Here is a 6798-nt window from a genome sequence, read left to right on the forward strand (position 1 = left end):
TACTTGAAACGATTTTGAGCAAATCAATTTTAAGATTTTGTACTTTCATTTTTCATCGTATTTCAAATCACTCGATAACCATAAACTTTTACGTGTCACTATTTTCCATGAAGGCTGAAAACTTGGGACCACCAGACCCGAGAGTATAAATTAATTAAACTAAAACGGAACAATGACCCTACAGTTTACCTGGCTCATGATTTGCAACGATCCTATCCTACAGCTAAGCTCATTTATACCAAAAATACAGACCAGTTCGACGTCGCCGTGGTGCAGCGGATATGTTGTCCGCCTAGCTACCGGGAGGTAAACGGTTTCGATCCTCACTGTAAAAGTGTTCTTTCGATCTTCCACAAAGACACCAAGTACTGGTTCTTAGTCCCAGGAAACGGACTCGAGAACCTTTCAATAAGCCTTAGGCGTTCGATGCAATCGAGTTTAAATAAATATGGAGTAACAATATTAAACTATGAAGACCTGATCATACACGTTACCGGATTTACTCTTGAAAAACGATCCGATAATACATGCCATCCGACGTACACTTAAAATCGACCAGACCCTCAACAGAGGCTGCATAAACTTAAACAACTCCTTGATCAATATTATACATAGACTTGCTTGAAACTTGTTTTATTACATATACTGGTGCTGCCTACATGACTGTTGTGAAAAAATGTTATATTGGCTGGTTTAACGTATTGAGACTCGCTATCGGCTGACTTTGGTTCAGGTTTAATCCCCGACCCGATAAGCGGAGACGTTGCAAAATGTATTTTACAATCTCAAGAAAATTGTTTAATATTGATTTGTAACTAAATCAAGACGAATCTTCTTCCTTCTCTATAAATCTTTTTCGTCGGATAATAACGATTACTTAGACAAGTCCGATTAGTTTATTGATATTATATGGTACATAAGACGTGTAAATGACAAATGTCATCAGCATGATCGAAATATTTTCAATCATTTATTATGATTATTCAATATATATGGTCAATTATTCAACGAAAAACATTTACACCCATTGACCCGTGTGTTTTATAAGATAAATCTCGTCAATATGGAGCAAACTATTACTACAATTGTGATGCATCCCTGTGTTTTACTTGTTACGAATACATGATACGCTCTTTATCAATGAAGACGTTGCCATTAGTCCATTATAGAACCGTAAGTAATACTTCATTTTCCATCTTGGTATCCCTCTCGACTGTGCAACACAGGAATGTGTTTATATGCGGATAACTGGTTATGTGATAATTATATACCGATTGTATATAATTTTAAAGGCGCATTCGCAGATGACTCGATACATTAACTGTGACCTGAACTGTGATCCTAGATTTTCCCCGTACTTATTGTATTTTTCAAACTATACTGCTATTCTGAAAGTTTTAGTGGGATACAGTGAGTAATTTACTGAATTTATTCAAAGCATGTTTAATATAACTCTATGATTTATCACTGTACCAAAGTGTTACGTGCTGTTCTCATGAATTAAAAAACAAAAACAAACAGCAGTGCACGATAACAAAAAATGTTAAAACTGTTACAGTAAAATGGCAGAAGAAAACTCACTTGATTGTGTTATTTAAATTTGAGATGATATACGTCCGATAATATAACAATATTTCATTCAAATTCATAAGTGGTTTCAATGCATTTAAAGCATATAATTAAACACAGCAATTTGATTTTAATTGACTTGTTCAAGACCTGTTTGTATTGGGTAATTAAACTGCAACATCGTTAATGTAATTAGGTTAATTAAGTGAAAGTTAGTTGGAATCGTGTGAATAGACCTTTTTTATTATGGGGACCGCCACAGTAAATGAATTAAACATAACGTTGTAGTAAATAAGTAACGAAGAAGCAACTACATAATTTTAATTATTATATTTATTGATGATAAAAAGGTCACATTGGCAAATTGAATATGATGTCTGTCTAGCTTTCAGAAGGTCCAAGTTTGATCCCCACAAACACTGAAGGAGCATTCTCATTAACTCTCAAGACACCAAGTACTGGTTCTACCCAGACAACCAATAAATGCGTATCGCAAAAAGCCTCAATGCAATTTGGCTGATATTAATTGGTTTTGAACTAGTAACTTTAACTTAATGTCATTACAATAACCATTCTTCACAATTATCCAGTTTACGTTATACAAATTCCTTTCCCGTTTTGAAATAAACAATATTTGAAACTGTCAATATTTACTTACAAAAAAGTCAATGTGAGTGGCATTGTTTCCATTCATTTAGCAAACAACTAGTCACAGTGCAAATATAGCAAACATCATGCTCCAACCCAGGAATAAAACTGAAGTATTCTGAAAAGCGAAATAAATATCAACAAATAATATCATGCGATGTTAATCTGTCTTACATGGGCTTGTTGAACTGTGTCAGGTATACACGTAGTGGCCTCAATTATACTATGTCACACAGTAAAAGGAGCGAATTGTCCGCATAAATTACCATAAAATGACGTGCTTTTACTGAACGCTAAGTGATTTCTTTGGTATAATCGTCATCGTTAAACGTTTGTTATTGTTCACGTCAGATGTTCTAGGACGTAATACGACAACGCAATTGGCTGTTCGGCGATGAAAAACACGCGAATGTGCATCAATAAATGAGGTGGCCTGAAGACACGGTCCATTACCAAGGTCAAACCACATAACCGATTGTATTATTACGTCCTTTAAATGGGTTGTAACACCGTATATAAAAATCGTAACACTGAAACTTACAAATCATACTTTTGCTCGCATTCCTATATACAGGACGTTGGCAAAACGTAAATTAATCTCTATCTTAAAGTTAACGTGCAGTACAATGAGAAAGGTTACCGTGCTGACAACTCTTTGGGCATTAATAATGTACGAGGGAGCATTTTCACACCCTGCAAGACCTCTTCTACCGGAATGCGTTGAGCGAGGATCGAAAGGAAACGATGTTGATCTGATTTGTAATATTGCTAATAATCAGTATTTGGATTATGACAACATTCGGTTGTTCACGCAAAACCTTAACAATGGTGGCAAGTTTAATGTTACAATAACTTGTCAAACAGGAGGTTTAGTTCGAATGCCTTGGCCTTTCAACGCGAAAAATGTTGTATCGATACAAATATCTGGGTGTGAAACGGTGGGATATATGTCCGAGGCATTATTAGACAGCCAATTTCCAAAGGAGCTGAAGTATGTGTCGGTGGTGGATGTCACTCACAGGATCATGTTGAAAGAACTTTACGACATAATGATAAATCTTGAGCGACTCACAGCCGATTATGAATGTGGTCAAATTCAAGCCTTCGTACAGATATACAAAAATGTACAATACAGTTTTCCGCCACCAAGTAACTCTCTTGAGGAGATTGCTATGTTGGAACAACTAATGGGGACTGACATTATCCAATCGCTTCTGTCTCGCGCCAGAGTATGCACGTTCCCAAATCTGAATTACCTAGAAGAAAGTGGGAAAACCTCTCTATCGTCTTTTCATTTCAAAATAATCGAATCTAATGCGCTGTATCCAGAATTGAAGAGTTTAAAATTCACAAACAACAGCTTGCACAAAGTGCCTGAAGAATTGAGAAACCTTAACATCCATTTTATGCCGAAGTTATCCTACTTAGACCTGTCGGACAACGACATCACAAAGCCAGACTTCACTTTCTCTGGACGAGATCGCTTGCCATTGCTTGTAAATCTCCAACGCAACAAGATACAAGTGATAGATTCGGCTTCTTTGAATCTGCTCACGGCATATTTAAATATAGTGTTTGACATTCGAGCTAATCCATTGCGGTGTTCATGCGAACTGATAAAGTACGGGGAACATTTGCTGAACAGAGTTGCAAGCAAAGCGGCGAAAGACGTGTACCAAGAACTGCGGTGTTCCTTTCAGAACGGACTTGTTGAAGAACAGCGGCTCATCAGTGACAGGGGGATAAAAGAACGAATTTGTAACGGTCTACCGTGAACCTTTTCCCCACAATTTGTTTTAGTTGTGATATTTATAACTTAAAAAAATACAGTCCCATTAAAGGAAATCCGCATTATTGTGTTGCTGACGATTGTTGTCGATGAAAAAGAGTTCTCTGTTTTGTATTAATGTACGAATATTTATTACTTTATTCCATGTTTCTACTTGTACTTTAATGTTTTTGTAGAAAATTAAAATATTTTGCTGACATTACCGTGTGCGTTTTAACTTCCTGCATTTAATACTTGTTGGTTTTTATTTTTATTTTAATGCAAAACAAATCTTACCAATTTGTTCATGGTTTTTTTCTATATATATAATTTACATTCATACCACTATTTTGTATTTTAATATGTATGCGGTATTTTACTCATAGCTATCAAATAATATATTCAGTTCAGCATGTAGCTAAATTAATGTAACACCAATTACTTGACAGATTGAAGTCAAACACGTCGTGTTTATTTATGAGGTATGCGGCAACAGCCACGCTAGTAATTGACTGATTCTCGAGTATTTGAGGTATGCGCTACCTACCGCTAAGAGCAACAACTTAACGCCCTAGGCAATTGACAACTATTTTATTCCGTCACTTTAATTGCACGTTGCAAAGGGATGTAGTACAGTATATTTTCCAGGTAAAAGGTGGATCGAGATAAATACAGATTTTTAATTGTCTTAATTTTTAGAAGAAGACCACATTTTAAGGCAAATTTCTCTTAAACCGATGCTATATAACTTATCGACTATGAGATGTGAAAGAAAGATTACAGTAATTTACAGTATGTTTAATGTTGATTTGATAATAGTTAAAACAAGATAGTTGGTATTTCAGATTAAATATTAGAAGTGATAATTCAGGTAGGATCTTTGATGTGCATAAAATCGAGCATGTTGACTAACATATCGACCTTGAAAATGCAAATACATAGAGGTGTTTACCCTGCTTTTTGAACGATCGCAAAACGCGTCTCAAAATCGTTTTTAATGATGTTTTGACTACTTTCTGACATATTCCGAATAACCACAAACTAACGCGCTACATATATGTTAACGAACGGACCAATACACTCCGCGGACATAAATTATGGTTTTTCATGAGGATATGGCATTGCATTGGCATATTTAATAGTAAAGGAACACATATCTCATTGTCTCAACTGGAAATATATCAAATTCTAAAGTGATAACATTCATGTGTGACAGCCAAATCAAATATACAAAATATGAATACAAAGATTTTGACAGTATTGCAAGTATTATATCGCAGGATCAATACAAAAAAATCTGCATTATCTTCAAATTGCCCTTTGTGTGCACATTATGAAATCCGCTTCCATTTAGAACGGCAAAATTAAGACGACTGGCTTCTAATACAAAAGGTTGTGCAAATGTTATTAAATACTAATTATATATTGAATAATGCAAATAATGCATTTTTCTAACAAAGCATATGCACATTCCCTGTCGATAAATGTACAATTTTACATAACTTATATATATTTTAAAACACAGTTATTATTTAGACTATGAAAAAAAAAATGATTGGAAAAAAATATAAACAACGTCATGCAAACGATAACACCACACAAACGACATCATTATAACCAGTTTAGTTCACATTCTGAATATCAGTTAACACTTTCAATTTTGAAATAAAATTGAGCCTTGTTCTGAGAAATCTGGGCTTATGCATGTGCGTAAAGTGACGTCCCAGATTAGCCTGTGCAGTCCGCACAGGCTAATCAGGGACGACACTTTCCGCTTTTATGGTATTTTAGTTTCAAAGTAGTCCCTCCTTACCGAAAATGAAGTTTAGGCGGAAAGTGTCGTCCCTGATTAGCCTGTGCGGACTACACAGGCTTATCTGGGATGACACTTTACGCACATGCATTAAGCCCAGTTTTCTCAGAACACGACTTAATTTATAAGTCATGACGAATGGGGGAATTTGAAATCACAAAGTACGTTTGATTCATGATACGTTATTGATCAATTCATACCCACAAAAGAGAACAAGGTACATGAATCTTGTTTGCAGGAACGCGCCAAGTAAATTGAAACTGTTATGAACTTATGTGATAATTTTTTTCCTTTCTCACTGCAAAGTTTAATTCATTTCGGATTTGACAGTGTTTGAGTATAATATCCTGTTTTACGTATGTCCCTATAGAAGTAGATATTTGAAATTCTTATATTTGCATAAACTCTCCCTCCTTTGCAACATCGACCAATAGCAGTGAAGGACCCACAATCAACCGATGGAAGTGAATGCCTCAGTTTGCGACATTGTTTTTCGCTAGTACATTGATGAATGGACAAGGAAATGATCACCAATGACACATGCATTAAACCTTGTTAGCCTCGAACACAGGTTTGCAGCTCTGACATTAATTTGCAGGTTTAATGTATTTATCTGCTCTCAGCGACACGTTATAGATCTATCAACGTGGTTATAAGCTGCTAAACATCAAATTATGTTTACCGACAGTAAAAGTAATCTTCAGGTGTTTTGGGGAAACAAAATTGGTTAATACATTGAAAGACATGGATGACAAAATATCATTAATAATAGCTTTGCTTTAAGTAGAAGGAGAGCATGTGTTCATATATACTAAATCTAATAAATCTATGTCATTGGCGCAGCGTTTTTGATTGAAAGACCCCAGCTAATTTATCTCATTTACAGGCTTTTTTGTGCTTTGATTTCGTTTTATTGTGTGATTGAATTTCAGAAAATGAACTCTGTAATCTGGTATATGGCCGCAAGGAACAAAAATATAACCCTTAAGTCAAGCATTTT

This window comes from Dreissena polymorpha, chromosome 9 (genome assembly GCF_020536995.1).
Source record: "Dreissena polymorpha isolate Duluth1 chromosome 9, UMN_Dpol_1.0, whole genome shotgun sequence".
In the NCBI taxonomy this organism is placed as follows: domain Eukaryota; kingdom Metazoa; phylum Mollusca; class Bivalvia; order Myida; family Dreissenidae; genus Dreissena; species Dreissena polymorpha.